The sequence below is a fragment of the Balaenoptera acutorostrata genome, chromosome 21, assembly GCF_949987535.1.
Source record: "Balaenoptera acutorostrata chromosome 21, mBalAcu1.1, whole genome shotgun sequence".
Classification (NCBI taxonomy): Eukaryota; Metazoa; Chordata; class Mammalia; order Artiodactyla; family Balaenopteridae; genus Balaenoptera; species Balaenoptera acutorostrata.
In genome coordinates, this window is record NC_080084.1 from 34,813,536 (window position 1) to 34,839,530 (window position 25,995).

The 25,995-nt window shown below is 34.9% G+C and overlaps 1 long non-coding RNA gene across 1 annotated transcript in view; it reads left to right on the top strand.

Moving 5' to 3' along the window:
• Positions 1–23,372, top strand: part of LOC130706105 (uncharacterized) — a 126,776-nt gene extending 103,404 nt beyond the window's left edge. The window contains exon 4 of the long non-coding RNA XR_009006504.1: positions 23,287–23,372. This is a non-coding gene — a long non-coding RNA (uncharacterized LOC130706105). The remainder of the gene's footprint in view (positions 1–23,286) is intronic.
• The last annotated feature ends 2,623 nt before the right edge of the window (positions 23,373–25,995 follow it).

Genomic DNA, 25,995 nt, shown 5'->3' on the forward strand with positions numbered 1-25,995 from the left:
TAAATAAGTGATAACATTTTTTTAAAAATTTCATTACATGGTTAGTATATGAGGTTAATGTTTTATTCTTAATATATGTATAGCTTGATTTTATAGTAATGGTTGATAAACTAGAGATCCAGGATTACACAAAAATGCCATGTAATTTTAGTTTTAAAAGTCCAGACTACAGATTTTTTTAAAATTTATTTTTCTGTTGCTTCTTTGTCATGTGGTACTTTGTTATACAAATTTTGCTGAAGGCAATATCTTAAGGATTCCATAAGCACTAGAAAAGCCAATTGTTATGATTTTATGTTCCCCTCTTTGAGTTTATTGATTCTACAACATATTCATTAACTCTTCTTTTGCTTGTTCAATTATGTTTCTAATTGAAATCTGTTTTAGTAAAATTTTTTTTTGTAAATTATAGGAAAAAATGTTTCGCAATGCATAATAAATGAAGTCTATATATTAAAAACAAAAGCTTGACTAGGTTATGTTGGAAAAAAAATAAGCTGCTTTGGAACTATGTATGGCCAATGTCCCTTGTGTACCATCCATCTAAGTTATAAGAACAGAAGTAGGTAAGATTGTGAATTATCTGGAGTTGGAGGGATCAGGGTGATAAGAAAAGGGAGGAATGCGGATGGTGGTGGACTAATATTTGTGTGTGTGTGCGTGCATATGTGTGTGTGTTTTGTTGTTGTTTTTACTATGATAGGTCTGTAAATTGGCTTTTCAAATAATTTTTTGTATGAAAATTCCTCATTATGAGGTATGTTTCTATACATGCAAGAGGAATAGCTGATAGGAGAAGAAAAATAAAGAGCTGACAGATGAAACAGGGTATATATTACAGGTCTCAGAGGCAAGATGACTCTATATGTCCCAGAAGTACTGGCTATCATTAAGTATGTAAGAAATCTTAGAAATAAAGCCAAAAGAATTATAGATGAAGGAGGATTGATAGCTATTATTTTATTCCTCTTAAATTTCATGTTATATATGAATATCAATGACTATGTGGTTAGACATAATTCAGTGCAGTTACTTAGTTATCACAAGGTCAAAGCTTTGACCATCTTGAGTTCAAGGTTATTACTGCTGGCTTTAATGATAATGAAATTATTGTAATAATTCGAATAACTACCAATTATCTACTGTTCCCTCTGTCCAGGTACTATGCTTTACACCCATGTTTTCCTTTAATATGTTCGTAATAATCTGAAGTAGACATTCTTATCTGTGTTTTTTACATGAAGAATTAGTAGGTGGTGGGCCTGATTACATTAAAAGCATTGACCCTCTGCATCAAAGCAACAAGAACACACAACAGGAGAATTACTTGGTACCAGCTTTTTGTCAATGTCAGTGAAGTTCTGACAGGCTGCAAATGTGAAAGTGTAAGGAATAAACTTACATCCTTAGATTAAGGGATAATAATAGACAGAAAAAGAAGATTAAACTAGAATTCAGGAATTTTTTTTTTTTTTTTGGCCACACTGCATGGCTTGTGGGATCTTAGTTCCCTGACCAAGGATTGAACCCATGCCCCCTGCAGTGGAAGCGTGGAGTCCTAACCACTGGACCGCCAGGGAATTCCCTAGAATTTAGGAATTTCTAAACATCATTGTTCTGAAATTTCAGTTTAAAACTGTTTTCTTATGACCTCTAAGTAGTTATTAATATTTTTTCTATATTAAAAATTATAAATTTTATCTGAGTTTTAATCTCCTCCTCTTAAAATAAAGATTTCAATGATGTCTACCAAGGACAATAAATATTATCTACCAAGGTTTTATCTACTAAGGAACATAATAGTATATTTTCATGATAACTTACCTCATAATATAATAAATCTTGAAGTTTAGTATAAATTTTTAAAGTTTAGCATAAAGATATTTTTAAGTTTTTGTCTGATAAGTTGTTGAGTGCCATGTGGTCTCTAATTTTATAAGATCTCCCACAGTAGGGAGCATCAACAGGGACAAAATGTCATTTGGTCACAAGTGCTTTCTGCTTGTTTACTATACTTTTATTTCTGCTTAATCTGGTTTCTCTTATTTTCCTGACCAGATTCCGATGATATCAAATATTGTTAGTAATAAGTATTTATCAAATTAATACCTATAATTCTTTTTTTCAGCATAAATTTACAAAAAATACTTTTGGTCCAAATAAGAGAGCCTAACATTATTTGTCCAAGATAGGCTCTGGGAACATCTTCCTTTTTGTTGGCCCATTTCTCTGTTGTAGAGTCTGGAAAAGGGCTTTTTCAGAAAGTATATTTCCCTTATATAGCAATCCATAGATAGGGTACTATAAAACTAAGCCTCGTTAGTCACCAAGTATCTGGCAACATGGTCTACTATTTGTAGATTTACCTTCATTGGAGTGGCCCAAACACTTTTTTTTTTTAAGGACTGGAGTTTTAATTTTTTTCAGAATATGTGGTATAATTCATATTTGACTAAAGTATTTGGCTTTGTGTTATTAGAAATTATAGCAAATCATTCATTACATAGAAAAATATATTTTTATATATGTAGCATAATGATGTTGTTTCTACCTGGTCCACTTGACATTCCTTGACCTATATTATCATGATGCACCCATTTAGAGCATCTACATTCACGGGCATTTCTACTTCACTGTACAACTCAGTGGTTAAGTGCACATAATGGTATTGCTTGCCAAATTCATACATGACCCCAATAAAAATTGGGAGTAGGTATCATCTTAAATTTCATGGTATAGATCCAAGAGTAACATGAATATGAGGCTGAGTTGGGACAAAGTCCTACTTATGCAAATAATTCAGTTGAGTGATGAGTTTGACCCATCACATTAGAATTTTGGAACACAGACAGAATCGAAAAATTCAGGACAGTTGCTAGAGTACGTTTGCAAAAAATAGACTTAGTTTAAGTATGTGTTTTGAACCCATGGTTTCTTCAAGGTACTTATATTTGAGATAGAGATTGCTAATAAAAACTATTTATGCTTAATATACCACATTGTGGAGTTTAGTTATTGATTAAAATGTAAGATTAGAAGGGAGCTGAAGAGATGGTTTGGTTCAGATCATCATCTCCAGGCAGGTCTCTTTCAACACATAGAAACTACTACTGAAAAAAAAAAAGAAAAGAAAAAAGTGTCTGCAGTGGAAGGTTTGCTGTGACATTGCTATGGCATTATAATGGATTTGGGGAATTTGAGATTCACTCTACTGATATGTGATATACCCATGTATTACCAGGCACAAATATTATTAATTGAGTTACAGTAAGTTCAGGAGAAAAATGTTAGCTGCTGGCAGGAGTATCATTTATGTGTATAGTATTTTACCCAAAACCATTCTAATACAATTAAAAAATAAATTATTGCAAACGAATAAGAAGCAATACGATAAACAGAACCACATAACCTACTTGACTTTTGTTTAGCATAAATCTAAGCATTTTTCTTTCTTTTTTAAAATATTTTTATTGGAGTATAGTTGATTTACAATTTGTGTTAGTTTCAGGTGTACAGCAAAGTGAATCTGTTATACATATACATATATTCACTCTTTTTTAGATTCTTTTCTCATATAGGCCATTACAGAGTACTGAATAGAGTTCCCTGTGCTATACAGTAGGTCCTCATTAGTTATCTATTGTATATATAGTAGCATGTATATGTCAATCCCAATCTCCCAATTTATCCCTCCCCCCTTACCCCCTGGTAAACATAAGTCCGTTTTCTACAACTGTAACTCTGTCTCTGTTTTGTAGATAAGTTCATTTGTACTCTTTTTCTAGATTCCCCGTATAAGCGATATCATATGTTATTTGTCTTTCTCTGTCTAAGCATTTTTCTTTTGCTTATGATTCCTGATTGCTGTCTTCCTTTTCCTTCCCCTCTAATTCTCAATATATTTTGTTAAACTCACACCCTTTTTACATCTTTGATTAAGACAGTTTTACCATTGCTAATTGAGTCCTTTGATACGTTTAAAGAAATGCTAGACAAAACACAATCTCTCCAGGAAATTCCTAAACTCTAACCTTTCAGGGTCATAGAGAGCAGTTTGTTGTTTTGGAAAGTGACCTCAGTTCAACTCTTCTCCAAACAAACCTTGGGATGTTATCTGTGTATTGTCTCAGGAGACTGCACCGCTAATCCACAGAGATCGACAGTAGTGTGCTTTATCACGTTGTAACTTTCTGTGAATGACATTCATAGGGAAGGGAATATATGCATCATGTAGAAATGACTCAGAGATTCTGTGGACCTTCTAAAAATGCAACGATGATCAATAGAAGTCTGTAAGAAAACATAAAAATGAAGTATCAAACTCCAGTTGATAAAGCTAACATTTTAAACTTTAAATTTCTAATTAAATCTAGATATTTACTATACTCTCATTCATTAATTAATATGGCCTTCAGGTAGCTATTCTAGAAAGACGAAAGTTGCAGAAAAATCTTTCAGTGTTTTATATTGAGAAGACGTGTTAGAATATCTTAAAATTGCAGAATGATTTCAGTGTCATTGAATATTTTTATAACAATAATTAATTTTAGAAGTTAACTTGCAAAGTAAATTTTTAAAAATTTCACATAGCACGAGATAGTCTATGTGAAAAAAATTTGATGTTTTATTTCCTTCCTTGTGAACTTCAGTGACATAGTCACTCATAAAATCAATGTGGTTTATTGGGGTTGAGGGAAAAGCTACAGTCAATTCTAGGAGTGTGTTAAGAAAACATTGTAGCTTCTATCTATCTATGCTACAAAGCAACTTCACAAAGGTGCTTGCTGTTTTATGCACCATTTTTTCTCCCAAAGGCCCAAACATGAATATCTCAATATGGCCCCAGCTGTAAAAGCACATCTGCCAGTTTAAATTAGATTGACAGCTTCCGATAATCAAGGAGCAAGTTTCAAGCCTCCAGACTCCTTCCACGCATAGTAGCCAAAAAAGTCCCATTCCAAATTAAGTTTATCCTGAACAATTAAGGTTTGAATCGGTATCTAAAAGTTTAAGATCACTTTATCTAATATATTGTTGGTGCATAATTTCAATATATATTTATTTCTATTAAATTGTTTTCTCTTTTGTGCACTGCGATTTGTTTTCAATTTATCAATTATAATTTGCATTTAGACAATTTTCAGCTAACTCATCAAGTTATAATATTATTTGGAATATGATGAAGTTTGATCATTGTTACCCATAGTAGTTTTGTTTGCTATCAAAGAAAGCTTGAGTTATGTAATTTACATTTTCAGTTCAGCATGCTGCCATATGGCAAACGCATAGCTGTGCCAGAGGCACGATGATATAATGTGCACGTACAGTTTTGTAAACCACAGTATATATTTGCACCCCTTAAAGCAGCTTTGTAACGCAGAAATAAATTCTCTAAAATTAGACACCAAGAGACAGAACCATCGGACATTTTCCCAGAAGCAGTTGCCAGATGACCCTGCCCCCTTCAGGCCCTTACCACTACTCCTGTATTATTCATGAAGCATTAGTAAAATCAAACTGTGCTACTCTAGGATCAGTCAGCAGTACACAATGACAAAGCTCTACTTTACTGGGCCTTATTAGATACCCACATCTACGAAAATCAGTGTTGGTGGAAGAATCTTAAAGGCAGGCTGACTTGCAAAACTCAATCGTGTTTAGATTTAATACCACAAAGCAATGCAATGTGACTAAAATGAACTATAGCTATTTTTAGCAGTAAATTCTATTGAAGACACTCTGTTTTTAAAATGTGGTAAGACATTTTCTTATTTTGCTAAATAAAGATTAAAGCACCTTTTGAATCTTCTGTTCTTTGAATTATCATCCTGTTTTTTTAGTTTCCTTTTATTTTTCTCTCTTTGAATGAATACAGTGTACTTCATCTGTGTTTCCTACCTCTTGGTGTAGCACCACTCTCAAATGGTAATGACTTTATTTTTTCTCAAAAAAATTTTTTTCAGGAATAAGGATATTCTTTACTTCTTCTTTTTGGGAATTATAATCCTTGATAGGACAAACAGAGCTTAAAATTTCAGAATTTCACTAAAGGAACTTTGTTTTTTGTCAAAACATCACTAAACCAAATTGTCTTTTGAGGCAGAGGTTTTCAGCTATATTATTGACACAATACTGTATTGACATCAGTAGTGAAGGGCAATGCAAGTAATTTCTTACTAATAATAATGGATGTCATTTTGTGAATTGGTTTCCAGTCGTTACCATAATGATGACAGACTTTTTCAAAAGCATTCTAGAGTGTGTTTCAGTTGAGAGAGGGAGGGTACCGTTAGTGTAACTGTGCTAGGAATTGTGCATTGCATCGAAACCATCTTATCTCTATTGGAGGCTAGAGTGAGTAACCAGCATGGTATACCATGAATAGTGGATGAAGTTGTGAATTATTGTACCGCTTTTGAGATACCATTTTGTAAACTATACTGCTTTTAAAAAAATGTATTCAAGGGTAAAATGTTGATAAAGGAGAAGACATAGAGAGATGAACAAACAGGAGTAATATCAAAGTGTCTAGGGTGTTACCACAAAGTCTCTATGCATACTAGGGTGACTTAATAATTGAAGACTACGAATTGCTTTCAGGGACTGCTTGAATGATTTACAAACATCATCCTGGAATAAGTCGAAAAGAACATGGGGAACTTTGAACACTTATTATAAAAACTTAAATGCAGAAAAACATGGTAGTTATTTCATGTGAACTAGAGTGATACTAAGAATGATGGCAATAATCAGTAAGTCAAATGAAAAGTAGTGACGTAATTCAGTGTTTAATATTTCTATTCGTATTCATGCATGTTAAAAATCTCTAAAATCGGGCTTCCCTGGTGGCGCAGTGGTTGAGAGTCTGCCTGCCAGTGCAGGGGACACGGGTTCGAGCCCTGGTCTGGGAGGATCCCACATGCCGCGGGGCAACTGGGCCCGTGGGCCACAATTGCTGAGCCTGCGCGTCTGGAGCCTGTGCTCCGCAACAAGAGAGGCCACGATAGTGAGAGGCCCGCGCACCGCGATGAAGAGTGGCCCCCGCTTGCCACAACTAGAGAAAGCCCTCACAGAAACGAAGACCCAGCACAGCCAAAATAAATTAATTAAAAAAAAAAATCTCTAAAATCTAAATTTTCTTATGTAGAGAACAAAACATAAGCTACTTATTTTTATTTTGCAAAAGTTGGACTTGCTTACTTTATTAGAGCTAACTGTGAAGTAAAGGCCTGAATGAAATTATTTTATTTATTTTTAACTTTCAGCATGGAAAATGCCAAACATATACAAAAAAAATACAGACTAGAGTAATGAAGACGCATGTATTCTTCAAAACTATCCATTTGTACCCAGTCTTGTTTTATCGATTCCACCGGTCATTTCCCCACAACCATATTATTTAAAGCAAATCTCAGATTATATCATCGCATCCATAAATATTTCCATATGCAGCCCTAAAATATAAGAATTATTTTCCCATGCTATCACAATGCAATTAATTTACCTAAAATGTATAATAATTACTTTTTATGACATTTCAGGTCGATGTTCAAATTTCCAATGACCTCCTGAATGTAGTAATTTTTCCACATTAGATTGGAGAATGTTTCCAATACTGTCCATATTTCATAATGACTCAAATGTGTCTTAAGACTCTTTTAATCTATAAGTTCTCTTTCATCTCTCTCTCTCTCGACTTTTTTTTTCCTTTTTCACGTACAATTTATTGTTGGAAAAGCCAGGAGGTTATCCTGCGAGGCTTTCTACAGTCTGAGCATTACTGATTTGATCCCTGTGCTGTAGTTTAACAGTCCTCTGATCTAGAGAGGTGATCATGCTTAGATTTGTTTTTCTTTCATAAGACCAGCTTCATGAGTGGTAATGTGATTTTTCAAGAGGCCCATGATACTTATAAGTCTCTTATTTTGTGATGTTAGAAACATTTATGCTCAATGCCAAGATCTTTCAGTATGTATTAATGTTGCATAACGAGGCTATTTTCCTTCTATTACTCCTTCTTCACTTATTAATTGGAATACTTCTAAAAATAGGAACTTCAGCGTATCTGTTATTTGGTTATTGGTGGCACAGTATGTATAGGAGAGGCTGGATAAATGTTTGATTATATCCCTTTATGTGCTAGCTATCCAAAAGAATGACTTAGTTCCCTGTCATCTGGAGGTGACCAGTTGGTTTAGTTTGTTCTGTGTTGCTTTAGATTACTTACAAACATTTGAGTATGTGTTTAATTTTTGATCTGTTTATACTCAAATTTCCTGCAATGGGCCAGGGGAACCTCTTCAGGATGGTTGCTGAGCCCTTTCAATCTTTTATAATTTTCTTGATAACTGTCCTGAAAGATGTCCTAGTGTTTACTTAACCATTTCTTGACTAAGACCCGGAATCAGCCATTTTTTTTTTCAAGAATCCCTAGTTCCTTTTAGTAAAAACAGATCTTAGAGCTTGATATTAAATCTGGGTGATACCAGGGCTCCTTGATATTGAGTGGATCATTGTTTCTAGACTTCTTCAGTGGCGAGAGCTAGGAAATATAATTTTAAGATAAAATACATCAGTAGTGTATATTGATACTTGCAATTCAAAACCAAGACCATGGGAGTTTTGTTTAACCTCTTCTGTTTTGCATGTTTTTCTTCTTTTTCCCAAACAGAGAATTCTAATTCTCAATAATACTTGATATTTTATCCTTATCATACCACATAATTACTCACCTTTTTTACTCTACAATGTATGTACAAAAATCTCATAGTAACAATACCAACACCAATTGCAAAAATTGATAACTGAAAATAGTTTAAGGTTTTGGTTTTTTTTTAATATTTATTTATTTGGCTGCGCCGGGTCTTAGCTGCGGTATGCAGGATATAGTTCCCTGACCACGGATCAAACCCCAGCCCCCTGTATTGGGAGTGCGGGCTTTCTCTCTAGCTGCAGTGAACCGGGGCTACTCTTCGCTGTGGTGCCTGGGCTTCTCATTGTGGTGGCTTCTCTTGTTGTGGAGCATGGGCTCTAGGTGCGCGGGCTTCAGTAGTTGTGGCGCGCGGGCTTCAGTGTTTGTGGCACGCGGGCTCAGTTGTGGCTCGCAGGCTCTAGAGCACAGGCTCAGTTGTTGTGGTGCACAGGCTTAGTTGCTCCGCGGCATGTGGGATCTTCCCGGACCAGGGCTTGAACCCGTGTCCCCTGCATTGGCAGGCGGATTCTTAACCACTGCGCCACCAGGGAAGTCCCCCCAGTTTTTGGGGTTTTTTTATCTTTACATTATATCCCTTTGGTAATGTCTAGGCAGACGGTTGTGTTTTAACATCATTTATTATCACTCTGCCATCAACCGAATATGTATTTAGTTTTCTTTATTCCATTTTATTTTAGATTGTTTTTGTTTGTCATATGGTTTTGTAAAAAATTTTGTATTTTTACAAAGTCAAGTCTATAAAACAAGATATGGTCAAAAAAGTCTAGCGTCTCACCCTGTCATATCTACCCTATTCCTTGCCTCTAGCTTTAGCTAAACATTTTAAAAAGTTATCTAAGGACTTCCCTGGTGGCACAGTGGTTAAGAATCTGCCTGCCAATGCAGGGGACGCGGGTTCGAGCCCTGGTCCGGAAAGATCCCACATGCCACGGAGCAGTTAAGCCCGTGCACCACGACTACTGAGCCTGCACTCTAGAGCCCATGAGCCACAACTACTGAGCCTGCGCACCACAACTACTGAAGCCCACGTGCCTAGAGCCCATGCTCCACAGCAAGAGAAGCCTCCGCAATGAGAAGCCCATGCACCGCAACAAAGAGTAGCCCCTGCTCGCCACAACTAGAGAAAACCCGCGTGCAGCAACGAAAACCCAACGCAGCCAAAAAAAGAAAAAAAAAAGTTATCTATCCCTTCATTATTTGTTTGATTAAAAATACAGACACATATACAATCATGTTTTCTCCTTACTTATATAAATGGTAGCTTATTATTATATATCCATTTCTCTATTGTTTCCTTATTACAATAATCCCCACAGGGTTATTCCTTATGAGGCTACATAATCCATAGTTTATTCACTCTCCTGCTGATGGACTGGTGGATTGTTGCCATCTCCTGCTATTAAAATTAGTCATTTAGTAACTAGTCATGAATATAAAATTCTTCATATTTTGCAAGGTACTGCGGTGGTAGTTTTCCAAAACAGAATCGTTGAGTCAAAAGATTCATACATATATAATTTTTTAATGTCTTAGAGCCATTTGCATTTTTATTGTGAACTGATTATTATTCTAGTTCATTGTTCTAAAAATATTGATCTTTTTCTCTTATCAGAGAATCTTTATATATTAGGCATATTAACATTGTGTCTGTGATATACATTGCAAAATTTTTTCTGTTTTATATTTGTCTTTTTATTTTATGTGTGATTGTATTTGGCATGCCAAGATTTTTAAACACCATCATTTTTATAATATCGACTTATGTATCTTTATTGTTAATTGCTTTTAAGTCATACATAGGCCATTCACAATTTACAGAAAGTTTTGCACATGTAGTTACTCCTGCTGTATTTTAAGTTGTATTTTTTTAACGTGTAATTATTCTATCAACTTGGAATTAATTTTGGTGCATGATGTCAGGAATTGATCCAACTTTTCCTTTTTTCAAAAGGCTCAAGATTTATTTTTAGAAGTCAGTCAAAGATAATCTGCAGTTCTCTCAAAATATAAAACAGTCACTCTTTGATCCTCTGTTTTAAAGACTATTAGTCATTGGCCGTACTAGGTGAGAGACTAAATTTTTTTTTTTCAAATCCTTTGGAAGATGAATTATATAGTATCAATTTATTGGATTGGCTTAAGTTTTTTACTTTACTCTGAAGTGTATATAATGACTTTTAAGATGACCCAGCAGCACTATGTAACATTCTTGATCTTCTTTTGTCCTTATAGCCAGGAGTTAGCATTCATAACATATTCTTCTATAGTTTACAGCCAACTACAGACATACTTAAAGGAAAATTCCACCTCCTTCATGAACTCATGCCATTTATTTGTACGGTACAGAATCACCCTGTAAACGTTTTATACGATGGTCTGCATTTTGGAGGCAACTAAATAAAGTGCCGAGGGAATCATCACTTTTATTATTCCTTCCAACAACACATTCAGAGTCAATTAGTACAGGAAAATTATGATCCTCCCTTTATGCATTTTAGATGAGTGCCTCTTCTGTGTGCCAAATGGCACTGGGTCTGTGGGGCACGCAGGAGGTTTGTAAGACTGGATGCCTTTGTCTCCCTCTCCTCACTGTCCCATTCAGGGGTGCGGAGAGAATGAAACTGCCCTATGCAAGCAAGGGGGCTGATCCTGAGGTATGGGTCCAGTGGGACCACAACTAAGGTGTTGCATTCTACTCAGGATAGTTCCTAAAAACAACAAGACTAATAGCTGTATTTATTGAGCCCTTAACATATTCTCAGCACTAAGCCAATCAGTTCACATGTGTTTCTCAATTAATCTTAAACCACTCTGTAATGTAACATATTCTACACGAAGAAGCTTTCCTCAGACCAACTATATATATTGCCAAAGATTGTAGAGTAAATAACGTGCCTAGAATATAAATTCAGAACTATTTGAGTTGAGCCTGGGCTTTTAACCACCCTGCTGAATTTTCCATGATCGTATCACTAAAACTGAGCCCCAGCTAAAATGCTGAGTGTTTGCCAAGAATCAAATGCAAAAACAAAATATAAACACCGATCAAAAGTGAGTAAGGGTACAAATGAGAGAAGCAAAGTCAAGTGTTGGAGGGGAGTGGCCTCATGGTAGATACTGATCCAGGAAGACATTGATTACCCACTTTGGGTGACTCAGAACGCACTGGGGGGCCCATAACCCAGTATCTGAGGATTTGGAGTTTGATTTGTAAGGGTATGCTCTGGCATTTACATAAAAGTTTAGTTTGGACATATTCTCAGGATTAGTTGGGACTTTCCCCAGGTGTTTTTAACAGGGGAGAGTACGATAATATTCATTTAAAATAGGGAAAGATTGAGGCCTATCCACAGTTGAATATGTTTAACCCCTATTTTTATTCAGTTATTTTTATTTGGAAAAAATACTTATTTCTGAAAGTAAATGTTTTAGTTCAAGAATGAGGTGGCCCTAGAGGTTTTTATGAAATTATTCTGCATAGTAAAGCAGAAGTTTGTCTGTGCCATAGTGAGTAAACTATTCTGTATCATGGAACCCCTTATGTAGTGACAGCAAATGCCATTCTTTGCCTTCTTCCACAGTATTGTTTTAAGTTTCTTAGCACTCTTGGTGTGGCTTCAGAAATTCTCTGCAGTGTGTCATAAAGTGAGTTTTGAAAGTAACTTGTAATTTATTAAAAGTTGGCCATTGATTATTCATAAGAAATACATCATTTTTCCTGTTGAACAGCCTAGATTTGAAAAACTCACAGAAGTTTAGAAACAAGAAACAGAAAAAGCTTAATTAGTTGTACTTGTAAATAAAATTTTTTTGGCTAAAGGGTGACTTAAAGCTTTTTAAAAATGATATGTATTTAGGAGCAAATGTTAAACATCAAGAAGCAAAGGAGGTTTTGAGGAACACCCACATTAATATGATGAAAAACATTTGGAATGGTGTGTTGAAGAATAAACACAAATTTAAAACACATAATCTATATTCAGGGAAATGAGGATCAGAAGTCCTACACCAATTCCCTGACTTTACTAAAAAGTTGTGTGGGGCTTCCCTGGTGGCGCAGTGGTTGAGAATCTGCCTGCTAGTGCAGGGGACACGGGTTCGAGCCCTGGTCTGGGAAGATCCCACGTGCCACGGAGCAGCTGGGCCCGTGAGCCACAGTTGCTGAGCCTGCGCGTCTGGAGCCTGTGCCCCGCAGCGGGAGGGGCCGCGATGGTGAAAGGCCCGCGCAGCGATGAAGAGCGGTTCCCGCACCGCGATGAAGCGTGGCCCCCGCTTGCCGCAACTGGAGAGGGCCCTCGCACGAACCGAAGACCCAACACAGCCAAAAATAAATAAATAAATAAATAAATAAAGTAGCTATAAAAAAAAAAAAAAAAAAAAAAGTTGTGTTCTATTTTTCTATCTGATTCTTCTTGGGGCTACTATACCACTGAACTATTTCCATGTCCAGAAATTGTTCAGGGAAATAGTGCTTTCTGCTTAAAACAGTTTTTCCACAATGCCTGAAGTTACTTAATACATCTTGATCACAAGGATAAATGCCATGTTTAGCAGTTTTGATTTTGTTTTGTAGTTATTATTTTCTTTATGTCTTCAAAAATTTTTAATATCTTATCATTTTGGTATGGAAAGCCTTCTGAAGTAATTCTAGAGAAATCATTTACCAGTATTCCGTATCTAAGAGAGATTTTTACTGTAAAGTCCTTAAAAAATATCTATAGAAAATTATTCACTATATAGCTCCAGTTCATTTAAATTTAGAGTAATGGAAAACTTATACAGTAGATAAAATCTTCCTTTAAAAAAACAGGGAGACAATTAATTATCTTATCTATTAAAAAAAGAGTAAATTCCATTTTTTTCACCAGAAACCACACACATAAATGACTAAAATTTCTGTGGTGGATTGAGAGAGAGTAACTGAAAAATGGAAACTAACGCATTTATTTGGTCAAGCCGGAGGAGAGCAAAGTCCCCCAGGTCCTTGACACCGTTTGAGTTCATTCAAGATGGTCTTCAGGGGCTTCCCTGGTGGCGCAGTGGTTGAGAATCCACCTGCCAATGCAGGGGACACGGGTTCGAGCCCTGGTCTGGGAAGATCACACATGCCGCAGAGCAGCTGGGCCCGTGAGCCACAACTACTGAGCCTGTGCATCTGGAGCTTGTGCTCCGCAACAAGAGAGGCCGCGATAGTGAGAGGCCCGTGCACCGCGATGAAGAGTGGTCCCCACTTGCCACAACTAGAGAAAGCCCTCGCACAGAAACGAAGACCCAACACAGCCAAAAATAAATAAATAAATTTATTTTTTTAAAAAAATGGTCTTCAAATAGTAATGGAAATGGTATGTGTCTCAAAGGACACTTAAACTGTCATATCTGAAGTGGTGGGGAATGAGTTATGAAATGAGTTCAAATATTCAATTGTTTGGTCAGAATGGTGAAATTAGACAGTAGCAGTTTTCTCTATTGATTAGTATTTATTACTTTTTAAGATGTAGTATTTTAGTAATGATGCTCACATTTGTTGTTTTCATATGTCTTATTATGAGAAAAAAAATACACTAAAATCTATAAAGATATTTTAGGTAAAAATACAAATGATGCAAACTGATTGATTAAATAAAGTCCCAGGGTTTTAAATAACTGAGAATACTCAGTGTCCACAAAAGTATGGAGAGACAAACATTCTCTATTCTTGATGCTGAGATAACAAAAGTTGTAACTAATGTAGTATTTTCAGAGGTCATTTTTAAACTACTCTACTTATTTCCTGACAGTATGATCCAGCCATTCTGCTTCTAAAAATTTATCCTCATTTTACCTCATACAGGTGTGAAAAGAGGTATATACAAATATATTCACTTAAGTTTTGTAATACGCAGAAAGGAACAAATAACCCACATTTTACCAGAGGTGGTTTTATAAATTTAGGTTTATCATGCAATTAAATGCTAGGTAGCCATTGAGTATAAACTAGATCTACCTATTTTAATATGGAGAGATGGATAAGACACATTATTGAGTGACAGAAAGCACTTTCATATCTGTAGTGAGAATATAAAATATTACACAAATTATCTTTGAAAATGGGATTTGCATGTGAGTGTGTGTGTGTTTAAGTGAGTATTTGTGTTGGGAAAAGCATCTTATACATAAATGTGCGTGGTTTGTATTTTTATGATAAATTTACATTTCCCAATACTTTTGGGAATTTGAATTTTTCTTTAAGATTTTCATCTGCACATTATTGAAATAATTTCCTTCGGGTAGCAGCATGCTTGAATTATAGATAATGTGTCAGAAATGAAATTTAAAAATGAAGTAAAGCTCATTTATGCTAAACCCTGAAAACTAAAGTGATAAATTTAAAAACACAGATCAAAGAGCAGAGTTTTAATGCATTTAATTACCATGCCATATAATAAAAGAAACCGTATGCTAAGGAGAGTGGAATCAGGCTCATTACAGTTCTTTGGTTTTGTAAAATTTAAACAAGTATCTTTCTGCACCGTTTCTGTTTATCATCTCAAACAATGTAAGAAATATAGAAGGTTAACAGGGTAGATAAAGGATTATAGAGGTAAGAAAAGCAGACATACATTATTCTTACATATTGCATGTATTTATTATAAGAGGTTTTACCATCTTCAGATAAATGCCATTTTTAGCATTATGCACATTTTTTTAAAAACTAAAAATAATAACTTAGTTTTCATTGAAAGGCATTATTATAGGATTTGAACTGATTATTACAATTTATAATGATGATGCTTCAACTTAAACTCTTGACATCAGAGAGGTTCAGAAGGGGTTTAGTACTTACAATTTAGGATTCCAGAAAACTCCGAATCAGTTTTGTCCAAGGAATTGTCTACATAGGTCAGGTTGTGCAGTGGACCGAACCACAGGCATACAGACAGTGTCCGGGTTAAGATTTCAGGCTTCGGGGACAAGTGGCCAGAGGGCACGTGCTAACTCAAACTCTAGCTTTTTCAATTTTCATCATTCATAAAATGAGATTTCAGTCTCTATAGTCTTGTACTCTTCAGTATCATATGCTGTATGAGTCTAGTTAGTCAATACGAAATTGATAAGGAAGCAAATAGGAAATACCAATTAAATATGTAGGGAAGGGTTAATTGCTGTGTTCTAATTGTGCTGGGGACCAAGTCATGGAAAAATGCAGCCAATCCAGAAAATGTAGATATTCTGTAGGCAGTTTGAATCAATGAAGAGCACCGTATGTAAGGCAGTAGGAATGGTGGAGCCTGTGGCAGATACAGATCACGTCCAGCTGCTTGTTACCATATGGGAATGTGGATCCATATGGAAAGATTTTTTCTGATCTTCAAGAGAAGTCAAAGATTAGGAACGATTCACAAAATTTCCAAATTTTTAAAATATTGTGCTGGTTAAACAAAATATGCCTGTGGGCTAAATCCAGGCTGTGACTTGCCCATCAGCAGTTCCTACTTCCAGGATTAGGTCTATGAAAACAACCAGAATTAGTGGTATAAAGTCATTTCTGTTTTTGGTGCGTTTGTGGTTTTGTAGATCACCTCATGGGAATGAAATGAAATGAAACGTAAGCCTATTGATCACACTTACTCAATGTCAGAAAGGAAAATGAAAGAGAAAATTGTGGACTTAATTTTCTTGAAGCAACTACACAGCTGAGAAAGTGGAAGATTACAGTTCAACCAATTTGCAGTACTGATGTTGTAGTCTCATACACACTGTATGTTTGAAAGATAATCAATTATGTGTAATTTTGTGTGTAATGAGGGGACTCCATTACTAAGTAATACCTGTTTATCCTGGCCTGATGCTAACTCTCTAAATTACAATTCTCTCATCTAACTCCAGGTTTTCTCTTTGCAAAAAAGAGAGTGACTTTTGAATTGTTTCATTTAAAGCAATAATTAAATGAAATATATGGCAAAGTAACAGGAAGCATGAAAAACAATAAGTAGCTGCAATCATTTGATCACATCCACTGTCGGTTATAGCTAAAATGTATGGCAATAACCCATGTGTTCTGCGTGTGCTCTTTTTTCACAAAAAGCCAGCATTTGGAGAGCCTTATATATTAAACTTACTGGACACACAGAAGTTTATTTGGGAACACTGCTATGCTTGCTGCAGTGGCAGACTTTAACAATGTCTGTTCAGATGTTGTGTCCTGAATATTCTTATTTATACTAAGTAAAGTACATATATATATGTATACATACATATATATATAATTTCAATCAAGTGTATTGGCAAATATTTTCATATAAAATTAAAAGCTAACAGAAAAATGAAGAATTTGGTAAAATCTTAGGCTTATTCCTTATGCCAAAGAGGGCTTTTTCAGCACTTCAAGAAATATTAATGATTTCAAGGTAAGATTTATAATAACACAGAGAGGAAAGGATTGTTGAACTTGTTTTGTTGATTTAATCAAATATAAACACTCATGCTAAGGTATTCAGATGATGATAAATGGTACTTGAAATGATCCAAACTTCCTATGTTCTTTAATGAAATTAGTCAAATGTTTGCCAAATTTTCTCCTATAGAAATAACAGTACGAGTGTATTATCATCCAATTTATGTTAACAGTCCAATCTCAGATGCCTTTCATCTCTTCTTTTATGATCCCTGGTTGCTCACCTGCTGTCTGAGGGTGTGGTGTCCATGAAGACAAATGGGATCATTAGACTGATAACAGACACAGCCTCGTAGGGCCATAACCCAGGAAGTGAAGCAACTACTCCAAATGTTTGAGTTTATATTGTACGGATAATACCAAGTCACTGGAAAAGTTGATTAAAATTGTTTTTAGCACTTTTAGTTTTCTGATCTGTTTGTTTTTGTTTTGAGAATCTAACATACACCCAATGTTCTTAGTCATACCTTCTGCTTCTGTAATCAGCAGAAGAATAACTCTAAGACTTCATTCACCATGTGAAAGAAAAACACTGCTAAACTGCCAAAGCCAGTGACCATCTGCAGCCTCTGAGAAACTGAGTCTGTATTTGTGATTGGAGCAGGCAGGACACAGGAAAATGTGATGACTTCCACATACAGCAGGAAGTGAGAGATCAGGAACGCTGTCTGCCCGCTTTACTGCTGCATCCAAAGCCTGAGGACACATAAGTGCTCAGTCAATGGTTGTTAAATGTATGTTGTTAAATATACAGATTCCTAAAGACATACTTTTCTATGACACTTTGTGTTTCATAAACTAGAAGTTTCTCCTTATACAAATTACACATTTTCATTCTTAAAAGGACAGAGACATATTAGGGAGTAAGGACATTTTAAAAGATAGCTATCCTGGTTCACCCATTAATAATTTGTTATAACATTTGTTATACAAATTTAAATTGTAATAAGCTCTGCTTGCATTAGTTACACAGGGCGCTAGTTAAGTAGCCAAAGAAAAGTGTTAAACTGAATTTACTGGGAACTTTCTGAATGACTACCATTTACCTAATCTTTTAAAAACAGCTTTTAAAAATTACATATATTATATATACACATATATACATATACATATATACACATATATTCATAATTTTAAATTATTCAAACATGTGTTTGATGACTATCATATGTGAAGAATGTAAGGTTTTGGAGAAGCTTTGAAAGAAGTATATTGTTCTACTTGTTTTTGGGACCACCGTGTTTGCTGATGATAACATTGATTATTAGGATTTTCTAGGAATCATTGATTATTAAGATTTTTTTTTTAGAAATTCACGTTCTTTTATTTATTTATTTATTTTTGGCTCTGTTGGGTCTTCGTTTCTGTGCGAGGGCTTTCTCTAGTTGTGGCGAGCGGGGGCCACTCTTCATCGCGGTGCGCGGGCCTCTCACCATCGCGGCCTCTCTTGTTGCGGAGCACAGGCTCCAGACGCGCAGGCTCAGCAGTTGTGGCTCACGGGCCCAGTTGCTCCCCAGCATGTGGGATCCTCCCAGACCAGGGCTCGAACCCGTGTCCCCTGCATTGGCAGGCAGATTCTCAACCACTGCGCCACCAGGGAAGCCCGATTATTAAGATTTTAATACATATTAACATAATTAAGGTTTTTTATTGATATACATTACCAAATTTCCTCATCAGTTTTTTTTTCAATTTGTTCTTCATTATCTTGTGTTTTCCTTTTTTTTTTTTTTTTTTTGTTTGAGGTTAATTTGTCCAGTATTGAGCCCGGTCCCACTGGCCCCACCCAGCAGCCACGTGGAGGTGCAGGGACACGGATTGGTCCAGCCATTTCTTCATCCCCCCCTGCTCTGAGCATACGCCTCCTTTACTCTTGCTTTTTAATGTTCTTGACCAAAAATAGGGTAGAATTATGTTTTATTTTTTAACATATCTTCTGTTCTAGTGCTCCATTTATAGACCTCTTTGTTGCATATTAAAAAAGGAAAACTATTGGTTTATTGACCTTTAATTTTTGAACCATTAACTTTGATATTTCTCCTTTGGCTTAAGTCCATAATTAAGTGTCATGTATCAATATTACAGAGCAGTGCATTTATAATCAGTCCCCCAAAGCTTGCAACACTAGTCAACTTGAGCATTAATAAGCTTTGCTTAAAAAAGAAAAAACAATTCTGTAATCTATTAAAGAATAAGTTGACACATCTTAAGAATGTTCTGAGAAATCCTAAAAATTTTTCCTGTAAATTTCTCCCATTAGCTGATTTTCTTCTAAAGTAATATACAATCAGGAAAAAAGTAAGAGTATGCAACATTTTTATGAATAGAAGACTCATAAAGAATGGATTTATACTATGCCTGTGTCTATAGGACACCAGTTAGAAGTTGGATCCCCCAAAGTAGAGTCATATGGCATCTTAAGAAATAATTGAATTTCTAGTCAAAGTATAGTATAGTGATGGTTTTTCCTTCTGAGAAGTCTTTTTCTGTTAGTTTATCAATATATGTCAAGTTCATGAAGACAGACTAGAATTACAGTAGATTCATTCTACACTGAATGCAGATCCTAGGTGGGACAATTTTTGATTTGTATCAAAAGATCAAGATGATTTATATATAACCTTCTGAAACTAGGAAACCTGTTTGTTTAAGTCCTGTGTCATTTGGATATCTGTTTTATAGGTTATGCTTTATTTTTAAACATCATGTAATAGTCTGAATATTTTGCCTAATTACTATAAGCTGCAGTTACTGTTAGAATCTTTGAAAAGTCAAATCTTTTTTGTTGTATGTTACAAAAGGAAAGAAAATATTATTTTGATTTCTTCAGAGAAATATCATATTCAAAATGTGATATACCACAACTGATACATCAGCAAATGAAATAACTTTAAAGAATAAGTCTCTTCAAATAACAAACACAGTGTCAAGACCAAATAAATCATCTAAGCTGTATTGTATCGCCTCCCTTTCCCTGGGACCTTATGTAAGTCTGTACTTAGTTATACGACTAACTTTTACACATAATAAAACTTCCTCTGACTCTTCCTTTTACAAAGAATGACTTTATAGTACTATTGATGTCTGATAGATTATTTTTGATATGGTATCTTGCTTGATCACTGCTGGTTTCAAATTACCTCTAATCCAAAGATCTAATAAAGTGAATATATTTCTCTAATTACCTTAGATCAAGTGATCCAACTGATTTTCATTTCTGATATTTTAAAACTTGGAAATGTTAATCTGTAGTCTAAATTAAGCCAAGTAAATGTAGATGACATCTGTTCACTGTATCACAATTTAAAATATCATAAATATATTTAAGTTTATGATTATACACTAATGTCAGCATTCTTTCTAATTTTTGTAATCAGTATTAAACATATAGTATAAACATTAAGTACATGGGTGTGAAATTGAGAGCTTAATAAGCTCTCATTGTCATTATAATGATTATAAGGGAACACATTTATGTAAAGGTTAAATTTAAGCTTGGAAATAAAAATTTACTCCTAAAAGAAAAACTTGCTGTTTGATTTTATTGATCAGTTAGCAAAATCAACTGTATTCATTTCCTAAAGAAACAAACAGTGCATCACCACTTGAATTTTTCAAATATTTTTCATTAGAGTTATACCCATTGACTTTTGTTGCTATTATTATTTGTAGTAACTATTAGTATTAATATTATTAGGAGGGGTCAGCATTTTTCCTTAAAGGATCAAATGGTAAATATTTTAGGCTTTGCATGCCTGAGATCTTTGTTGTAACTACTCAATTCTACTGTTACAGCTGAAGGCTACCATAGAAAATACATAAATCAACAGGTATGCCTGTGATTCAATAAAATTTTATTTACGGAAGCAGGCAACTGGCCCACAGGTGATAGTTTGCCAATCCCTATATTAATATCACTTTATAGTTTTTTAGTGTTGTCACATATTCACAAACTAATTAACACAGCAATCTTGTGTTGCCTAGATAGAGATATTCACTTTTTGCAGATGAGTAAAAAAGAGCTCAGACTACTTGCACATACAAAGCAAAATAAATGAGACTCAAGGCTCCAGACTCTGTGACAGATGCTTCTGAAATCTACTGTCTTATAAAGTGAGCCACTCTGAAAGCCATCATTTATATATTATTTAATTAATAAAAGTCCTTCTTTCCATTTAGTTGTGAACTTTGTCATACCAGAGCATGATGACAAGATCATAGTACAAGCTAAAGAAAGACCACAGCTCAGATCCCAGCCAATGGATCTGACATATGCTTAACATTTAGGAATGCAAGGGCTTAGCCATGTTCAGGAAGATTAACACAGGCACAGAGGATTGGATAGCTGTTGTTACTTAATTAAGAAGAGTCAATTCCTTATCCAAATATTTTAAAAATATTTGTTGAGTAAATTAACAAATGAACAACACTGAAGCCATGATTAAATATGTTCTGAAGGAAATGATTAGGAATAATAGCAGCAATATAATTTATGTACATACTAAACCATGTGGACTCCATTTATTCAACAGTCACAAAACGATTATTGAATACACGCTTTGAGTCACATATTCCACCTGAGCTGAGAGGATACAGGGAAATTTTTCCATGCTCAAAAGGCTAAAATATAAAGGAGGGACCTGGGAATTTTTAAGGGCAATCAAAAAAAAAGTGTACGTTAGACATGATTAAACGTGTAAGTTTTTAAAAGGTAAATGACTGATAGTGTATTTTAAAATATATATACTTGTCAAAATATACTTTATCTTTTTTAATCTATCAAGTGATCATCAGTTAAAATGTTGCAGTTTTATTGAGGTGGATATCTTTTAAGAAAAAGAAGAAATAAATTAAAGAAGCCTATAGAAAAATAATCAAAGTTTCAACCTGAAATAAAGACAGATGCTAAATACCAAAGTCTTTTTGACACTTCTAAGACAGTTACTTTCATGGTTGTATATAAAAAGATTGTAATATATATTTAAATACTGTACCTTTTTAAAGTTTAAATTAGTATAAAGCTTACATTTGGCAATATATTAAAACCTGAAACTTGAACATGTTAATTATTTTTACTGTAAAAATGTACAACCCAGAGTTTATCTTTTAAAATGAAAACAGAAGTTTTTATTAAAAGCATAATATCACATTTAATTGGAAACATTACATTAATTGCTTATACAAAATAAATTTATGCTCTAGGTATAATATTTATTTTAAAATTAGAGTTAATAGTTTTATTATTTGAGCACTTCATCACCAAAATTTGTTATAAAAAAATTTATGTGTGATATTAAAAGCTTCTGATGTTTATTTCCTGCTTTTTTATTTGTGGAAAGGGAAATGAGAGGAGATATTTTGATATGGGTGGAAAAGTTAAGAAGCATTTAAGATAACTAGGATAGAGATCTCTACAATATTCAAGATGTAGTGAAAAACTGGTAACAATGTTTTTAAATTCTTTAAACTATTAGCTTAGAGAGGTTTCCTGAAATATGACCAAGTGAATAATCTGTTGTATATTCTCAACTAAAGACAATCACAAATTTTTTCAAATTTGGAATTCTTTCAATACAATTCTGCTTTCAATTTGTGCAAGATAATATACGTAGCAAGATGGGGAAAAGGAGAGAAATGAAAGAGAAAGAGAGAAAATTAAGGCAAATTGTAATGTTAAGCAGGAACATTTTTGAATGCATAAAATCTTTAGGTTCTTTTAATATTTTCCTTCAAACTAATACATTTGATGAAAATTCTTATCTTGTCCTCACTTTCCCTCAGTTTCAATTAATGATGTGTAAATGGCTGAAATTCCCCTGTAACCATATGACTTATGTACTGCAAGTAATTTGAAATTATACTTTCTCTTTTATTTTCTTGTACATGCATGTCTTTTCAGTCAAGTATTGCATTGTCTAAGTAGTTGGTGTGGTCATTTATTTACTTTTTGCCAGGAGGTTAGTGTGAGGCTCTTTTGTAGATGTTCTTAAAAGTTCTGAACTTAACTGCGCTTATTAAAGAAAAGCTTCCTACATGCTTAATTACATGTACATTTGAACTGCATTAAATTAGCTTAAATTAGAATAACTCAAAGTAAAAGAAACACACCACAGGATACTTTTTAATTTTTTCTTTCAAGGATACCATGTTTGAGGAAAAGTACAAGACGAAGAGTAATCTCTCTGGAACATGAAGAACAGGATGGAACGGATTGCAGATACTAAGGCAAGCCATTAGTGTTTCCTTAGCAATTTCTGGTTTTCCCATCTAAGCCTTTATTTCAGATTTACCTTTTCAAGGCAAAGTGCTGTGTGTCTCTTTCTTTCCTTTGATTATTGGATTGTGATCCTTGAAGTCTGATTAGTCTGTTATTCAGTTCCTCAGTCATGAGAAGAATGAAGTAATTATTGGGTTTTGTGGTGGTTTTCCTTTTTTTTGAGGTAATTAATCTTAATGGTTGTTGGGGGAGAGGAAATGCAGGGTCAAGAGATCCTCAGGCTCTAATCCTAAATTTCAGTAGCTCCAGTGTGATCTCAGGCTAGTCAGCCGACTCCCTGTACTTCAGTCATCTGCCTGAGAATTCCCAGGACAGATGCACAGCATCACGGGAGACCAAGAAATACTCAAGAGATTCCTTGAGATTTGAAAAGGAAGCTGAATAAAACCAGATTATAAATGAGATGAAAAGGGGTAAGAAATAAATGGTCAAATGAAAAGTGCTTATGTTACTAATGAGAATTGACATGATCTTCTGAGCTGCTCACTAGCTCATATTTTAGAATCTTTAAAAAAAATGTTACTTTTCCTCAACAATCTTATTGCTATCAATGTTGAAAAAAATCAGAAAAATATGAGGATATAAAATGTCAGAAAACATGCCTGCTATTTACAGAGACTACAGTAGTAGTGAAAAATTAAAGTGTTTATTTATTCGTTGATTTGTTCAAGAAATCGTGGCAGCATTGTTGCTGCCTGCCAGGTGTGGTTATGGCTGGCCACTTGATCTTTTTTCTTCTTCATTCGTAAACTGAGAATTATAATTGCAGCAACCTCATAAATGTGCTGTACGAGGTAAGTGTATGAATGCATGCAATGCTCTTTAAAAGGTACGTGGAGGCAAAGTAATAATAGAAGATATTTTTATTATAATTAAAATTAATGTTTGTTTGAAGAGATGAGAGGGTTTAAATAATTACAGGTAAAGCACTCCGGGCATTCAAAAGAGGATGAAATTATTTCTTCCAAATGCCATCGGGATGCCTCCCTCCTTTTCTCGCCCTACTATCTTCGCTCTTCCTCTCTTGTCACCTCAGGAGGTCGTTTGACTGGGAAAGAGTTGGAGTTTTTCATTCACACAGACCCTAGTTTCTTAGGTCTACCCCTTAGAACATCCTTCAGCAAGCTACCTGATCTCCCCAGGTACCTGAACGTTCTCAGTGATCATTCCGATTTTCAACTGTAAAATTATCTCAATGTGTGTTTGTGCCTCTTTGTCAAAATAGGGGGAAAAAAGCATCCTACTCCCATAGGTATTGGAATTTATGGTTATTTTTCTGTTTGTAATTATTTCATGCTGACTATGGTGACTGTATATTATATTAGAGAGAGAGAGAGAGAATAAAAAGTACAGTGATTTATTAATGTGATTTTGTTAATTATAAGAAAAGTAAGCTTTTGAAAATTCAGTAATGATACAGTAATATTAAAAAAATTATAACCTTAAAGCTCAGGGAAATAATAAAATATATTAGCCAAAACTATATCTGGAGCAACATCTAGGGTCCATCAACCTAGACCTTTCATTTTAGTATTTAAAAAATTAAAATTATTCCCATTATATCCTCCCTTGAGTAAATTTGTGTGCCCATCCAAATGCATTCCATCATTTGAGTGATTCTCTCCCACTTCTAAAAAGACAGGGAATAGATTCATTTTCTTTATCCCACCCTGCCCACCCCCAGTTTTCAAACTATATGTACATATTAATGTATGTATATTAGTCAAAGGATATTTACAGTATAATGTAAATACTTTCCAATAATCTGGTTCTCTTCCACCTGGGTACATTGTAGGATTGTCATTTTCTGACCTGTGTGGTTGGAGTATGGTCAAGTGTAAGTTGAAGAAGAAGGTTTAGGAGCCAGCTGTCTTATATTCTTTCATGAGATGGTCAGTCAGGTACCGCCACAAGAGGGGTCACAGGAGAGGCAGGAACACAAAGTTTATTATACTCACAGGTCCTAGAGAGACAGTCAGTGCTCACCAAGAGGGGGGCCAATGGAAGGAGCGCCAAGGGAGCGTGCTCAACCAAGCAGGTGGGAGCTGAGAGAAGAGGGGGAGAAGGGGAGGGTCAGGGAGAGAAAATGGGGAGGGAGGGAGGGGCCCTTGGGCAAGTGCTTTACTGGGGGTCGGGTTGGAGTACCCACGTGAAAGGCATCACGGGTTTCCTTGATGTATCTGATGTCACTAGGTCACGTTCAGGACAAAATGGGTTATTTGTGGCAGGGGCCAGCCAGCCTTATCACACTGCTGCCCCCGGTCATCTGGGTGGGTTACTCACAGCCTATTTGCAGGGATGTTGAGGCAGCAGGAAACTAGGAAGCTCTAAGTTTACAATACACAAGCATACGATGTGTTTTCATTTCCCAAATCGGTGACAGAAAAACAGATATAGCAAACTTCATTCTAATCTGTAATTTCAGCATTCCACTAGGTTTGGCGGTAATAGCTTACTCAAGTAACATTCACTAAAGTAAAATGAGTTTTACTTTCAATGACTTTTTTTTTACGTCCACAAGTTCTATTTAGATCTTTTTCAAATATGTTTATTCTTATTTTACTATCTTGT